Raw genomic sequence first — 17,371 nt, forward strand, 5'->3', positions numbered from 1 at the left:
TGAATTCTTCTGAAATGTATCCCCAGATAGAGTTCCTTTTCCCTGCGGGGTGTGGATGCCATGCTGTCTGGTGTAGACTCCGTACTGTCTTCTCTACTAGGGATTTTTACAATGCAAATTCTCTCTTCCTAAGTCTCCAAAACAGATTAATAGCAGATTGAATTCGATCACACCTGGGTTGAGGTGTTGGCCTCTTCCTTTGTCTGGAAAAAAACTCTATATCAATTCCTCCTGACATGTCTGGTTTAAATACATTTTAGTTATAATTTCAGCACATTTTCATAATCCTTTGTGGGTTGACCATACATAAATCATGCAAGAATATTAGTGATCAGTGAGTTATTAGTTTTCCAATGATGTATTACATGACACCTTTTTAGATACTCATAACAGTAGTGAGTTGAGCTACACTGAGCTGGTCAGACCAGCTGAAACTCACTGCTAGATAGCAGGGAGCCCTTTGCCTTCTGGTGTGAGGATGCTCTTAGGGTCACAGAGGCTTCCAGATCTTGGATGTCTTACTTTTCACAGACAGAAATCTCTATGGTATGCACTTCTATGGAGATTTCTGCAGGCCAGCAGGGACCATACTACCTCTCCTCCAGATCCACTAAAGCAAATCACTGGTTTATGGGTGGTGATCAAGAATGTTAATGTGCTTTGCTAGGGATGCCTGCTGCTGAATTGATTGATTTTTATTGTTGTTCCTTTAGAGTTGAACAAAGCTCCAAAAATATAAACCTGTGTATCTGACTCGTTATGTAGCTTCTCTTCCAGGAAGCAGCGAAATTCCCCATGTGTGGTGCACATTTTCTAGTAAGCCTCTTCAACATGTGGAGTTGTAAATTTAACCATATACTCATCAGTCTGGTCTTCTGTGCTGAGACAATGCTGAGGGACAAATTTGAAGGTGCTGTGTCAGTTAAACATTGGTAGTTTAGTATAAGGGAGTTGAAGTATCTGATTCTGATCTCTCGCTAGCTTCACAATATTGTGACGCCATTGACTTTGATGGAGTTACTCTGAATAATTGTGCCGGGAACTCTGTGTGGGCCCTCAAAGAGCCCTACTCTCATGAGGGAATTAAGTGATTACTAAGTGGTAGCAGTTTGCTGTTTAAATAACTAGAGTAAGTGGAGAATACACACTGGTTATACATGTGGTGGAGAATTTTCCCACACTGATACAGCAACCTCCTATCTCAAGAGTGGCAATGCTAACCTCAGAGTCTAGAAGTTCTTTTCCTCAGAAGCAGGATTAATTCAGTACCCCATAAATCTTATTATGTATTCTCTTCATTCCTCAGAGAAGTATCATGAGGGTTAATTATTTTCCTGCTCTGACTCACAGTGACTCTGTGCCAGAGGATTCTGGCAGTAAGTGTAATCCTAGTTATACCCCCAGTGAGGAGACCATTGTTAGTGATGTTGATGAGGAAGCATTAATGGAGGCTGAATCAGAGCCTGATGCAGAATCTGAGAGCCTTTACCTAAAAGGACTGGAAATCTTTTACTGGTATGCTGCCCTTAATAAAGCCTCACCAAAAACAGGGGTTTTATTTTATTTTTTTTAAATCAAAATGCAGATTATGGAATCTGTCTCTCTCAAGACTCAGTTGTGCTGGAGAAAGGGAGGAGATTCACTGGAGCACCAGTGCACAGTGGCATTCCCTTGGGGAGGAGTGCAGTGCAGAGAGGGTTTTAAATAGGAATATAGCAAATGTGCTTCACAGTACAACCATATCAGCATACTAGAATTGAGGCCCTGGTCCTGGCCAGGCCCCACCAAGAGACACCCTTTCAGAGCCAATCAGCACTACAAGTAGAGAATGCGTTGGCCCCGGTATAGAGAATGCTATAGAGCTGGAAGTGGCAGGAGTAAAATACATTTTAAGCATTGTTTCTGTATTGCTTTTTTTAAAAACTGAAATGATGACTGCCTGCTGCATGAGTATGCTGGAGAAGGAGGGTAAAAGGATTCCCTGTGTCTTCTCCCCCTACATACCTTCATAGGAGCAGGTATAATTGTAGTCCTTACAGTGTTTCATTTTCCCTTAAATTATTATTTCCCCTTCCTATTCTGTGGTTTCCAAGACCAGTTTAAATGCTAAGGGAGACACATGAGTCCTTATAGTGTTATTTCCCACAAATGGTGTTGGCAGCTTATTAGGAGGCATTCATCTCTTTGAGTTAGCACTGAAAGGGATTATGTTCTCAGCTTCAAGAAAGAAGCAGGCAGGATTCTCTGAGTACAGCCTTTTTCTGTGAGCCACTTGGGGAAAACAGATATCTGACCTTCCTCTCTCCTGCCTGACAGATCTTATATTCTCTCTATTGTCTCTGACCCTTGTTTATACGCTGGATTCTCTAGTTCCTCTGACAACTTGCATCCTTTCTTGTGCTTCCTCTGGTTTCTGTGGCACTATGTGACCAACTTCTCCAGCAATTCACTGTCTTCTCTAGTTTCCCCCAGACTGCGCAATAGCTACTCATGGTCTTCTCGGATGTTTCTTGGCACTATGCAGCCTTCTACAATATCCCATTCAACTTGCAGTCTTGACTCTTCCTCCATGCCTCTGGAAGCTCATATCTTCTCCTGATGTTTCCTAGCACTATATGGTCTGTCACAGATCCACAGGATCAGTGCTATGGCCCCAGCTTTGGAACGATTTCTAGGAGGAACCCCTTCAGTGTGCCAGAACTCCTATAGGTCTCAGTCTTCCTCCAGGGTAAGCCACATGGCTTCAGTGCTTCCTTAGACTGGATCTCTGTGCCTGTAGCACTCCTGCTTCAGATCATGAGTTCTGTTTAGTGAGTCCAACTGAGACAGACCCCGATGGAGACTTTTATACACTTTTTAGGGATCAATGCACCTCTCCAAGGATGTGCAGTGCCACACAGTGTTGTCAAAACAGTTGGGTTTATTCGTCATTTGGAATGCAGTATGGAAAATATTAGGCTAGCATGGAGGAATGATGGTTAAAGCATAGTCCATTCTGGTTAGCTCAGAGCCTAGCCAAGCTGTAGATGAACCCCATTGTTCAAGGTCCATCTACCTCAGTCCATCTGATCTCCTTTGTTGGACTCCCAGGTGTGCCCCAACTACTTCCCGCAGTCCACACTCAACCACCACCACACCCCCCCTCCGTGCTTTGTTTCAAGCTGGGGAAATGCTGCTCCACTTCCTGCAGAGAGGTGGGACAATCTATGGTCATTGTTTGCTACATTTCAATGACCGGGCAATTGGATCTACCACATAAAGCAGGTTCTTCATAGAAGCAAAGCAAAAGTTTAAATGGGCATTTTTGGCTGTCACTAATGTAGATGAGTGACTAATATGTAGATGTGACAATGATCTGCAGCAAACATAAATTAATAAATAAAATGGGGAAATGACCATTAAAGAGCAAGAGGCACTTGTGAAGATCAGAGAGGAGGAAGAGGGGATAACAGGATAGTGCTAAGAGTCAGCTGGAAAGATCAAAGAGAACCTAACTACAGCCAGGGGGCATCAGAAAAGGATGAAAGCTGCTAATGATGTAGGTGCTGGGGGACATCAGGGGTGTCAAGGCGTTTGGAGGAGAATAATAGCTGCAGGGTATCTCAAAGAAGGCCTCACAGTGACAGAGAAAACCAGAGAAGGCCTCCCCAGGACAGAGGATCCCCTATAAGACCCTGAGCAGCTAGGGACATTAGAGAAAGCCACACAGTACAAGAGAACATTCAGTGAATACCATGAACTATGCAGGACATCAAAGAAAACCACATATAGAAAGACTGAGTTGCTGGGGACCTTGGAAGGTCAGGTAAATAAGCTGCCAGTGAAAAAGGCTCTGAGCTGGACGGCCTGCCTTTTATACTTCCGGTTCCTGTCCCTCCCCTTTGCTTCCGGCAGGGTGAGCCTGGGTGCCCTGGCTCTGCCCACCAGGAGGCAGTTGCAGCTGTCCCCCAGCCCATCTGGGAGGGAGGCCACACCCCCTTGCTACAGGTTGTGCTAATGTACATTGGGACCAGCATTGAACCAGCCTCAGAATCGAGGCGCTACAACTCCTTCAGTAGGTACAATGCAGACATCAGCAACCCAAACTTTCTTTATACTGTCTCCCTCCAACGTGCCTCATCTTTGACTTGAAAGGACCACCTTTAGCTGTGAGAGCATAGTTTTCTTTCCATGTCTCATTGGGTATGTCTATAAAACACCTGTGCCAGGCCCATGTCAACTGACTGCTATAAAATTGTAGTGTATAAGTCCAGGCTGGAGCCTGGGCTCTGGGACCTTCACCCTTCATGGGGTTCCAGAGCCTAGGCTTAACCTATGCTGCAATTTTATAACCTTGCAGCCTTAGCCTCCAAAGCCTGATTCAGCTGACAGGTGTTTTGGGCCAGCTGTGGGTGTTTTGTTGCAGTGTAGACATACCCATTCAGTCCTTGGCCTCTCTGCTGAGATTGCTAATCAGAATGCCAAGTAGTGAGAGTGGTATATTGATATGTACATTTGTGGACTGTGACCACCAACTCACGTCATATACAATAGGTCACTGAATAGCCATTTTGTGCGTAACAAATGTGGACTGAATTCAGAGTGGTAATCTACAGTTTAAGGTCTCTATTTCAAGTGCGACCGAAATTTTCTCTTCTCCCTCTGCTTTACTACATGTGGTAACTGTCTTAGTAAGAGGGGCAATCTCTGGATTTTTTTTATAAACTGTTTTTACCATATTATCATTCTCCCATCAGAAAGTTTTATATTCAGTGAACACTGAAATGCAGCCACCTCTGACTTAGCTATGGAATTTACCAGCATCAACAACACACTAGAACAATTTAGGATAGGAACTGAGGAATGACTTCTCCCAATGAAACTACAGCAGGAAACGTTAGATAGACCTGGGTATAATTACCTGAATTGGAATTCTGCCAGGATAACATTAAGCTAAGCAGTAGTAAAGTTCTGACATTACACAGGGAAGCAAGAAGATTGAGAAGAAAATACAATAATTCAAGTAGGAAGAAGCATCTGGGTAGAAGTTTTAGCCAGTGACGAAACACAAATCTCCACTTTAAGGATTGAGATATGAAACAGAAGGAACAAGTTTAAAAGCAGGGGAAGCTTCCGTACAGCATATGTGACGATGGGTAGCCTATGTAACTTATTAAAAGCCCTGCAGTAAAAAAGTATGAATATCTTACAAAATATCTGAGAGATTACTTGGATGACTGGACACAATGATATTCAATCCCCTAAAATGGACTATGTGAATGAGGAAAAAAATGATCGGTCATATTTCATGCCAGCACAAATATGTAAACAGAATCTGATAAATGCTAAGTTCACTCAACTTCCTCTGACGTCATTTAGAACTGGGGTCAGACTTCCAGCTCACCAGGGATGCCCAGTATCTTGTAGGATCAGGCCCCTTATAAATATAAATATTTTTATTTTATAATTAAATGCAGAATGCAAGCTCCGCAGAATTGATGCTCTTGGGTCATTCCTTTTACACTACCATTTCGGCAACTATAAAATGCATTAATGACAGCTTTGCTTCTGATCTTGAGGATAGCAGCTAAGGGAGTTAGTTAGGAGAGCATTGTTGCTTCAAAAAAGTGAAATTAATAAGAATGCAGATTTTAATCATGCTGCTTTGAAAGCAAAATAAAATCAGTAACAATCAGTGGCTGGTCCTCAACTGTTACAGTAAAAGAATCTTGTAGGAGACATCTCACCAGATGCTTATTTCCTTATTTAAAGCTTTATAAATAATGTCTCTGTTGCCTTGGCATCTAAGCACCTTGCTGCAATTAAAACAGAAAGGCAAGATAATGAGGGGAAAATACTCCCTTAACCTCTAAAATAGTGTCCTATGCTGCCTTCCACACTAGTTGCTTGGGCCCAGTTCCCAAGTGCTGCCCCCAATAAAGTCAGCAGCCAAACTCATTTTTTGGTCCGTGAGAGCATGATCAGGCCTCAGATATGAAAACTGCAGGTAATCAGTAAATGAAGTGAGAGATGTCAGGGACTCAAATGGCAAAAAACATACTGATGGAAATAAAAGAGCTGTAATAAATGCTGTATGACTTGACCTAGAAACCACAGGGTATATAAATAGCAATTTATTTTATAGTGAGAACTCAGCATTCCCATACCTCCTAACATTTCAAGTGGCTAAAAGCAGGATGCAGTGCCACTCAAATTTGGCCCATCTGCCCCTCCATAGGTGGAAGCTGAAGGGTCAAGTTTAATTGGCATTGCGACCTAGTGCATGGTCCTAGATAGAGAGGCAGCAGAGTCAAATTTTACTGGTGGTGTGTCCTGTTTGCTGTTTCAGAACACCATTCTGTTAGGGGGCCCTATCATAAGGGGGGCCCAGAGCAAACTTCTCTTCAACTGGGACAGGGGCCTTTGAGGGTCAAAGGGTACAGTCCTGTTAAACCCAGGACTGTTGGGAGGTCTGCATTCCCATTTTTACAAGTGTGTTTCTTTCCATTTAAACTTAAATCTCTGTGGCCTGCAAATCAGCTCATTTTAAAAAAAAGAGAGAGAGAGAGAGCTACAGGGACTGGATGACTATGGAGATTGGTAATTGGAGTGAAAGGCTCCACAGTCTAAGTCACTGGTTGAAATGCAGCCCAGGTTGGTTGTGACTGAGACCTGGTGTATGCTAGGATTTAACAATGGTACGTCTATGAAAAATCCACACCCCTGAGAGACATAGCTATAATGACCTAACTCCTCATGTAGAGACTGCTAGGTCAATGGAAGAATTCTTCTGTGGACCTAGCTACTGCCTCTCAGGGAGGTGTATTAGGTATGCGGATGGGAGAAGCAGGCAGCTGCAGCTGTGCCACTGTTGCGTTTTAAGTGTAGACATGCCCTGAGAGTTGGTACCATTTATTAGCCTGTAGCTTGTGTGAAATGAGTTGGTGGTTTTAGTTCAGTTTCTAGTGGCTATAATGAAAATCAGCACCACAATTAGCACTACTTAGCCCCTAGTAGTTGGCATTCACAGCAGAAAGGCCACGGACTGAATGGCCATTGGAATCCGAGCTATCGTATCACATAGGGCAGGTCTTCACTACGGGGGGGGGGGGGGTCGATTTAAGAAATGCAAATTCAGCTACAGCTACGCGAATAGCGTAGCTGAATTCGACCTATCGGAGCCGACTTACCCCGCTGTGAGGACGGCGGCAAAATCGACCTCCACGGCTCCCCGTCGACGGCGCTTACTCCCACCTCCGCTGGTGGAGTAAGAGCGTTGATTCGGGGATCGATTGTCGCGTCCCGACGAGACGTGATAATTTGATCCCCGAGAGATCGATTTCTACCCGCCGATTCAGGCGGGTAGTGTAGACCTAGCCTGAGTGACAACAGACCCCAAGTCAGGGGTGAGGAATATGGACAGACTGCTGTGGGCTGAAAGAGGAAGTTTGCATTTTATTGCCCTGTGAACATGGCCTAGGCACCACTTTAGTGCTGTCTGGATCTCTTCCTGGCCTTCTGTACAGGGGTGAATTACATCTTCTGGGAATAGGTCCCCAGGCTCTCAATCTACCACCTTTGATCAGCACTAAAATAAACAATTGTATAACATTAAGCTTTTTGGAATACAAAAATATTTCTTTTTTTATCAGAGTGAACTCAGAGAAAAAGTATTAGGGTCTAATCCTGGGAGGTGTTTAGTACCTTCAAATTGCATTGACTTTAGTCAGAGGATTGGATCCTCTGTCTCTCCAATGTTTAGTAATTCGTATCTGCTGTGCTTATATTTTCTCAGAATAGAAAACAATTTATACTAATTATTCATCATAACATCAAGTACAACCAGAGTATTTGTGTCCCACAAACTATATGGAATTGCTCTGTAAACTGCTGAGCTTTTGCCTTTTTGGTATGCTGTTAAAAATCAAATTATATGGGTTTAGCAACAAAGCTGTAATTAGGGCCAGTGGAAAACGGTGGGTAGAATAATATTGTGGATTTTGCAATTTTCGTCATGTTGCTCCATAATTTGCCAGAGCCCAGGAGTATTATTGCTTCATAGTATATTAATGCTGTCGGTAAAACATCCTTTACTTTCTGGAGTGGAACTGGCTCTTCAGCAAACAGGTTGCCAAGGCTGGCCTCTATTTACAGTAATTCACAAATGGGGCCCAACTCTGTTCCCGTTGAAGTCAATTGCAAAATTTCCATTAACTTCAGTGAAAGCAGGAGCAGACCCTTACAAGAGAAGATACTAGACTAGGGGTAGTCAATAGGCGGACTGTGGGCCAAATCTGGATCATGAGACGCTTTTGAACGGACTGTGAAATCTTTTTATTTACTTATTATCATAATTGTTATTGAGGTTTGAAAATATTTCTCTGGAGTCTGGACCTTGACTATACCTTGACCTAGAAATTTGGACCTCGACTTAAAAATAATTGACTACCCTGTAGATAGATAAGGAAGATAATAGAGCAGAGATATCAGACAGAGGAGTAGGCTGGATTCCATGTTTTGTTATGGTCTGTGGGCTGGGATATAAATTCAGGATTTCATACTATCCTAAGTTCACACTGGGTCTCCCTCTGATATCAGTGAGAGATTTGCACAGAGACTAAAGGGATATACATCCTTGATGAAGTAACTACACTTTTATTATTTACTTTATCCAGTACTTCGTCACATACCGTATCACTCATTGAGAAAATCTGATCTCCTTTAGGCCACCACCACTTCTGCTTTTTGTTTCTCATCCTTCACCATCTTTTTTTCTATGTTTCTCTCTCCCTCTTACCTTCATTGCAAGTGTTCTGTGTTCTTCCCTCTGCATTTACTTCCCTGCCATGACTCCCAGATCCCACCCCTTCCAGGCTTCACTCCCACTCCCTTTCCCATTCCATCCGCTAAAATGATCAGCAGTGGAATAGTTGGTGTTGATGTTTAAATGTTGACTTCGGGCTTTAGGAGCAGGGAAGTTCATCCAGGCTGTCTGCAGACTCAGGTAAACATCATGACGTTGATTTACAATTGGTTCACGTTTGGAATGTTTCTTTGTAGCTACAAGGACTAGAAACCTACTTTTTCGAAAATTGTTTGGAATCTCAGCTTTAATCTGAATATCTATTGTGGGCAATATAATTACAACAGTGAGCTGGATCCATTATCATTGTTAATTATTTGTATTGCTATAGTGCCTAGAATCCCCAGTCATACAACATGACCCAACTGTGCTAGTTGCTGTGTAAACACAGAACTAAGACTATCCCTGTCCCAAAAAACTTAGTCTATTGGTCTTTTTGACATCACTGTCACAGAGGAAGGAAATGGGGATGATAAAAAAGGGAAAGAAAGCAGGTGTGGAAATTATGGGGAAAAAAGCAAGGAAGAAGGGAAAATAGGGTGTGGGGAAAAATAATAGTAAGAAGAAAAGAGCAAATAGGGAAAGTGTTTAAAAAAAAGGGGGGGAGGAGGAGAGAGGCAGGGCCGGCTCTAGGTTTTTTGCTGCCCCAAGCAAAAAAAATTTTGGCTGCCCTTCACCCCGGCCCTGGGCTCTGCCCCTCCCAACTGCATTCTCCTGCTGCCCCAGCCCTGGGTCACTGGTAACTCGCTCCCAGGGCGGGTCATTCAGCAGGAATATTGGATGAGCACAGAACACAGACAGGATTGGTTCCCATATGGTTACAGAACTGCAGTAAAGTGGAACAATTTTCAGCTTGTGTGACTGGAGGATATCTGGATGTACATTATAAGACTGTCCTACATAAATGAGGAAAAGTTGAGGTGCCTTTATTATTCTTTTGTTCCATTCTTTGTTTCTATGGGGAATGCACTATCACGGTCTTTCTTTTAAACAAAACTAAAACTTAAAAAAAAAAAGCAATGGCTGTTGAAAATAGCAATTCCAGTCCTAATAACCATTGGGAAGCATTTCTTGCTCAATTTATTCTACTTTTTCTACGGCAAGTTACAGTGGATCAATATATTTGATTTGGGGGAAATGAAGTAACAGCTGCCCAAATTGAGCTTGAACTCTCCTGAATTTTGAGGGTGTTCAAATCTGGAAGGCAGGTGCTAGATTCCCTTTCTGAATATTAGCTATATCTAGAGAGGAAAAGTCAATTTCTGCTTCCATGGCTCAGAAGTGGAAATCCTCCTAAGTGCCTGGTGCTGTATCTAAAGCTGACCAGGTCCAGAGCCTCCCCTCCCTTACTTTTCATTTTAAATTCTAGTGGGATCCACATACCTCCCTTGCTAGGCTTCAGATAGAGGTGCACCGTCCATTTAGTCCTCCCAATTCCTTCTTTGGGGGAGAGCCCAGGGCTGGGGCAGCAGGAGGTGCGGGTGGGGGGGGGGGAAAGAGCCCAGGGCTAGGGCAGTAGGGGGTGTGGGTGGGGGCCAGAGCTGGGGTGGCAGGGGATGCGGGGGGGGGGGAGGGGAAGAGCCCAGGACTGGGGCAGCAGGAGGTGGGGGGGGGGAAGAGCCCAGGGCTGGGGCAGCAGGGGAGTGCAGGTGGGGGCCAGAGCTGGGGGAGCCCAGGGTGGGGGGGGGGGCAGCAAAAAACCTAGAGCTGGCTCTGTTCCTACCATTCACAGCAAGCTGCAGATTTCAGTTCCATATGCCTTTCCCACACCCCTTCCTGTTGCTAGTGGCCAAGAGAATGCTGGGAAATATAGTTCTTTCCCTGCTCCAGGGCTGGCTCTATAGGCAGGGAGCTAACCAAGGAACTACAGCTCCCAGGGGCCCCTGTTGGTTCTTAGCTCCCATGCTGGATCCCTGCCACCCCTGCAAATGTGCCACCCCAAGCACCTGCTTGCTTTGCTGGTGCCTAGAGCCGGCCCTGGAGAGAGGGGGAAAATAAAAGAAACGGGGAGAGAAAGGAGGCTGGTGAAAGAAAAGACCAGAAGTGAAAGTTTGGGGGTGGTTAAAGTCAGGTTTCCAGTTTGTCCCATTATAGAAAAAGCCCCTAATTATTAAATTGTCATCATGCACCAGTATAATACAAAATTTGCCATTCCTGCTAATTACAAAAGGTTTGAAGAATTCCTGTGCTCTGGAAGAGGCAGGTGTCTTATGGAAACAATAGCATGTGATCATATAATTGAAGACTATCATAATGCATGCATATAAAGGGGCTGAATTAAGGCTGCATGGGAAACTTTAATTCTAGTATTTTCTGATTTTTGAATGCTTGCCTGTACATTCTAATGTTCTTTTAACATAGATTTTTGCATGAATTTCCTTGCTTTCAGTTTTCTTTTTAAAAAAGAACAAAAATTCATCATGCAGCATCATTATTGACACCCACATGGTTCATTAATAGGGTTAGAACTTTTAGATTCATAATACATAGAATCATAGAACATCAGGGTTGGAAGGGACCTCAAGAGGTCATCTAGTCCAACCCCCTGCTCAAAGACCATTGCCACATGAACAAACAGAGTAAGTGATAGTAGTAATAGGTTGTCATCTTCTAAGTGGGCCAGAGGAAGATGAGGTGTACATTTTGCCAGTGGGTTTCATAGCTATTTGCTGCTAGCAGAGAAATGTTGAAACTCAGGAATCCTGGTTTCTATTCCAGGTTCTGAGGGAAGGGTATCTAGTGGCATAGACCCACCTGAATCCTTCTATCTAGCCCAGCTTCTCCAGCCTATGTCAGTCGCAGTCTCTTCACTCACAACCTTGGCTCCTTGTCCCAGTGCCAGGTTCTCTCCTCAAATCCCCCCAGCCTGGCTGCTTGTCCCAGTACCCGACCCTGTATTTCCGCATCCCAGTCTCCTTCCCCCCCAGAGTACACATACTAGTCCCTCACCCTCCCACCTGGAATCCTTGTCCCAGTCCCAGTCCCACAGCTCTTTCCTTCGTTCTTCCACCACTTTGTTCAGTCTCCTCACTCTTTGTCTCTACTAAGCATGTGTGAACTGAGAGGCTCATAGCTTGGCCAAATTTTGGCAGATTTTTATGGGAATAGCAAAAGGCAGGCACACCAGTGCAACCCTTTTGTCAAATTTCAAATCCCTACTTCAAAGCATGGAAGCTCTAGACAACAGAACAGCTGTAAGAATGTTTTAAGAGGGAAAATACATTGTTTTGCCTGACTTCATCCTGATAAATGGCTGAATTGTTTTATCTGAAATTAAAGTGTAAGAGACTGTGGGTGGGTGGGTGTGCGCACGCATGCACGTGTGCGTTCTCAACTGGAACCAGATATCCAGCATGGAAAATTTCAGTCAAAACAGTTAAAATCTGGCAAAGTCCTAAACGACTGAAAACAGGGTCTTATTGTGGAAAGTGTCAAGTACTCTTAAGTATAGGCTGTGTTAGCTGTGCAGTCCATATCATAATATATAGTAGCTCTGTTTTCAAAATGTGAAAGGGAAATTGATGTATCTGTAGCATGATAAGTCAATAACATCCTCTCCCTTTGTTTCCAAACATGGTAAAGAAGAGCAGCAAAGCTGCTCTTGGAACATTGTGTGACCACATAAGAATGTGCAGTTCTCATCTTTTTTTATGCTTCTCTATTAAAAAAATCTGCATGTGGACATCAGAAAAGAATTAATGGTTACGAAATATTGGGTGACAGTGATGTATAAAGGTAAGTGACACATAGCAAAGGAATCTCTTCTTCAAATTACATAGCACATGAAACCACTGTGGTCTGTGACAGCTCCGCCAGATTTTTTCCATGTTTATCCAAACTAGCTTAGTAAGCATATCATGCATTCCATTCACTAAATCTGTGTATGAAAATACAGAGTATGACCCTAAGCAATATTTTTCCTACTTGCAAGCTTGTCGAAAAGGGGACTGCTTACGTTGCTGCCACTGTTGTTAAATATTTGTTTCAGTTAACTGCTTAGTGCTGTTGAGAAGTAATAAAAATAATACTAACTAGACTTAATGTCTAGTCTTCCTCTCTGTAATGCCTAAGTAACTCAGTTACTTTAGTAGAATTACACCAGTGTAAAATTGGTATAACACAGAGTAGAAACAGGCTCATATTCTATTAGTGAATGAGACTTCGAAAGCAACCGTCAAGTATGATACGTTATAGTTGTTATATTCAGTTCCAATACAAACCATTTTTTTACATGAAAAAAGCATAATTCTAAAGGTACTTGTAGCAAGGTGATGACTCCGCTCCAACCCTGGAAGGGTAAAAGCAGTCCTGGAGAGGGCTGCAGCGGAGACAGCTAGGCTGATTAGAAAAGCAGCCACAGCTGTGGGCCGCCTAATCAGGGCCCAGCTAGCCCTTATAAGAGGGCTGGGGCCAGAAGCTGAACACACAGAGAGTCTCTCTCTAGTTGTTGAGAGGGATGGGCCTGGCTGCTGGGAGCTGAGGAGGGTACCTAAGGTGGAGCAGGGCTGGGGAAAGGCCAGAAGAGCTGGGGAGCTTTGTCCTGGAAAACCCGCAGGCTGCAGGCCTTGTTAAAGGCCAAGAAGGGTACTGGGGTTGCAGATGAGCAGCCCAAGGGTAGGCAGAGGCAGCAGGTCTAAACCCTCCTTGCCGACCATGAGTGGCAATTATACTGCAATTCACCTCAGTGAGCGGGGGCTAGATGGTGACTGGCAGTAGCCAAAGACTGAGGCGAGGTGGGGATAAGGGGTTGGTGGTTCCCTGTGGAGGGGAGACCCAGCAAGACTGCGGGGTACTGTACGGGGCGGAACCCTGAGGTAAGGGGCACCAGGGCCAGCGGCAAGCAGGACACCGGCCTGCAGAGGGCGCTCCTGAGTGGAAAGAGCTAATTCCCTGGATGACCATCAGGAGGCGCTGTCGGGTGAGTCATCGCACCGTTACAGTACTCTTGATAGTTAAGATACTGTAATGGTAATATGCTGGTTGCTTTCTGTCCCATATGTCTTCTGTGTACAAAGATCTTTTAGATTATAGCTTTTTTTTCAGGACGAACTACTCTCTATGAAAAGTAATTCTTATGAGATCAGCTAATATAAAAGGAGTTTTACTATCAGATACCAGTACTTTATCTACAAAGTTAGGGCTGATTTGAGGCTCCCTTCCCTAGCACTTGGATAGATGGACCCAAGCACTGTTCTGGTCATCGAGACCTCTACATACTAGCGACTCTAGAAATCCCAATCAGGATGGGAAGAGCTAGAAGGATGGAGTTGGCTGTAATACAAACTTCATCCAGTATGATTTTAAAACAGAAGTTTGGTAAATGGCCAATTATAGGCATCTATGAGTTATATAAGGAATGGAGTCACTTCCAGTGCTACAAAATTGACCACTATCAAGTTCATTTTTTTTATTATAAACTATAAGAACCACCCATGGATCCAGTTGTTCATTTGTAGTTCAGTATTGGGCTAGAACTGGAGCTGGAATATGCACAGTTGTGAAACATATTAACAAACATTGAAAAATGCAAAGTTGAGCAGCCATTTTAGTCCTCAGCTGATGTGTATCCCTGCCACATAATGAAACTTGTTAATTGAGTCCATATGGGAATCATTCAGGAGGTTTATTTCCCTTGTATGTGAAATTCTGATGACAAGAGATGATTTATAATTGTGAAAATGGAGTGGTTCATGTTTTGTGAGAAAGTCCTAAGTCTTGGTTTATTCAAAGGCTTGCTGCTGTATAAATATGACACCATTTTAAGAGGCTGTAGGGCTGTTCCCTTTGGAAAAGGGATTGATTTAAATGGGAGTACTTGTGAAGTAAGATAATATTCAGCATGAATAAAGATGGCAGAATCTGGCCCATAGTGCCTTTCATCCAGAAGAGTTCCAACTCAGTCTACAGACAAAATATATAGGGGCGAATCTTTCCTTTGCCATCGAAAGCCCTGGAGGAGAGAGAAACTGGTGTTGTTTCATTGCATCAACTGGTGGGATGTTTTGGAGACCCTAATTAAGATGCATGGATTCCTAGTTTAATTACAAACTTCATTTATGTTACAGTGCAGTGTGAGGCAAACATTCTATTGGCATAATAATTAACGTGGGACAATTTACACACATTCGTAAGTGATAATTTAAATATTTTTCGAAGTGAAGCCCTACCAGGTATAGTAGGGACAGATACATTTGAAGCTCTCCAGTCCAGTTCTGACCTATAACACTTGTGTCATTCCAGTTCACTCCCTCTCTTGGTAGTTATATTGTGCTTTGCTGATCAAACTGCCACTTTTTCTCTTCTCACAAATTTTGCTAATGTACAGGTCTGATACTTTAACAGAGTAATAATCTAGGGATCCAATCAATCTGAAGGATATAAATACATAGCTTCCTTTTAAATCAATGGGAATTGTCCATTCCTTTCCCAGATGATCTGGCCCAAGATCTAAGCGTAGGCTTCTAGAGGAGAATGATTAGTGAATTAATCCAATTCACAATCTAGTTGAACCAGAATAATGGGATTTTGTCTCTAAGAAACAGACTATAAATTAATCTAAAACCAGATTTCAACCCACACTCTTGAAGTTCATGCATATTTGAATCTGGGGCTTTGGTTCAGACCATTGTGCTGCTTCAGCTGCAGAAGATAGACCCAATTTAGATTCCAGACACCCATGGGTGTTTAGATCTGGTTCAGGACCATGTCTGCTTATGAAATCAATTGTCTGTTTTTTAAATTATTTTAGTTTTGGGAGATTACTCAAATGAATGGCTTATTTCCAGACATGACCCCTGTCGTGTAATTGATGTGGTTGCTGCTGAGAGGTAAAAGAACATGCACACTAAAGTGAAGGAATGTTTGGCAGTGGCATGGTGCTGAAAGGCATGAGCGTGAAGGATGCCCAGCTCTCTTGCCTTTTCCTCTCAACAGAAAGTACTGAAGAGACAATGTAACAGGATATGTCCTCTTACCAGACCTACTGCATCCCCAATCTGGAGCATACAATATGAATGTATATCTCTCTCTACTAAATCGGGTTCTCATCCTTCTGTATACCATGCCTCCACAGTTAGCCACTCACTAGTGGCCCATCTCTGATGCACACCAGATTGCTGTTTATTTGTTCCCATAGTGCTGCAAAGAAGGTGCCTCAGGAACTGGCAATATAGTGTACAGTGCCTCTCCTAGGATAAAATTCTATTCCAAATGATGTTAAGAGGAAAAGTTTACTTTACTTCGAAGTTGAAGATGTAGAAATCAGGAAACAGGATCTAGTGGAGCACTGATTCTGGTTAAACATTCTTGCTGTGTCCCCCCACCAATGATCCCTGCATTACAAGCATCCTCTGCCATTTCTGGCCTCCTGGATAATTTTATTTCTCCCAATTAACAATAATAGTAATACTTAACTCTTTTTTATATAGTATTTTTCAGTTATAGGTTTCAAAACAGCAATAGTGTGGAAGAGGGGAAGAAGATTTTTAATGCTGAACATGTTGGGCAGGTGGGAAGGCTGACTCTCTCTCCAGTGTCTCCTGGATCACCTGCTCTCAACTCCCAAGCACTTCACAACATGCCACTCATGTAAAGTGGAAGAACTAGAATAGAATCATTTATACGCGATCCACATAGTAGCTCTGAGAATGCAATAGTAGGACAAAAATCAGCAGACATCTGGAAGAGGTCAGAACCGCAGGCAGGTATAGTTAAAGTCAGGAGTTTCCTCCTAAAGTCAAGAGGCTTTGCTTGTGAAAAGTGGCTTATGGGGTATTCTAAGTTTCTGAAGAAGAGCTGTTTGTAAGTGATTTAGCAAATTCACTTCAGCAGGAGGCAGGAAATAAAAACACCTTTATGACTCCTTGGGAGTCTCGAAAGAAACAGTTGGGAGGCCCATGAAAGGTGGCAGTGATATAAATTGTGGGAAAGGTAGTTATGGAGCCCAATAACTTTTCACACTCCATTGCACACTGCACAAGGCCTTGCAGAATCAAAGACTCTGAGCCAGATTCTTATTCACACTAAGGCCCCTTTGCACTAGCCTCTCAGTGTAAAGGGACTTTAAACTGGGTGTCAATTACAGAATGTTGTAAAGGGGCCTTTCTATAAAAGAGAATCTGGCCAGGTTTGTTTTACACCAAAGGAAAAAAGAAACATATTAATACAGGACCAGATCCTCAACTCGTGTACAACCTACACCAGCTGAGGATCTGGTCCATTAAGTTTAGAAAAGCCATATTACCAAAATTTGCACAGATTTTGAAGTGTGTAAAATGTAGTTGTGTCAAGAATCAGCCTATAATGTACTGAAATAATTTATTTCTTAGAGCACAAGGCTCCATGCCAAGATTTACCTGCAACTGACACACATGAAAAGTTTTACAGAACAAAGGAATCAAAATGAATAAACAGAATTTCTGTGTGTCAGACTCTCATAGACTCTAATATCTTGATTGTCACATAGAAATCCAAGAACTGCCTCAGCCCTTGCTCAGGATTCCACATGCAGAAGGAGAGTAGAATATGGCT

The 17,371-nt window shown here is 43.1% G+C and overlaps 1 long non-coding RNA gene across 3 annotated transcripts in view; it reads left to right on the top strand.

The window, feature by feature from the left end:
- Positions 1 to 17,371, top strand: part of LOC101936592 (uncharacterized) — a 47,771-nt gene that overhangs the window by 16,856 nt on the left and 13,544 nt on the right. The gene's annotated exons all lie outside the window — the stretch shown is intronic.

The sequence above is a fragment of the Chrysemys picta genome, chromosome 3, assembly GCF_011386835.1.
Source record: "Chrysemys picta bellii isolate R12L10 chromosome 3, ASM1138683v2, whole genome shotgun sequence".
Taxonomy (NCBI): domain Eukaryota; kingdom Metazoa; phylum Chordata; order Testudines; family Emydidae; genus Chrysemys; species Chrysemys picta.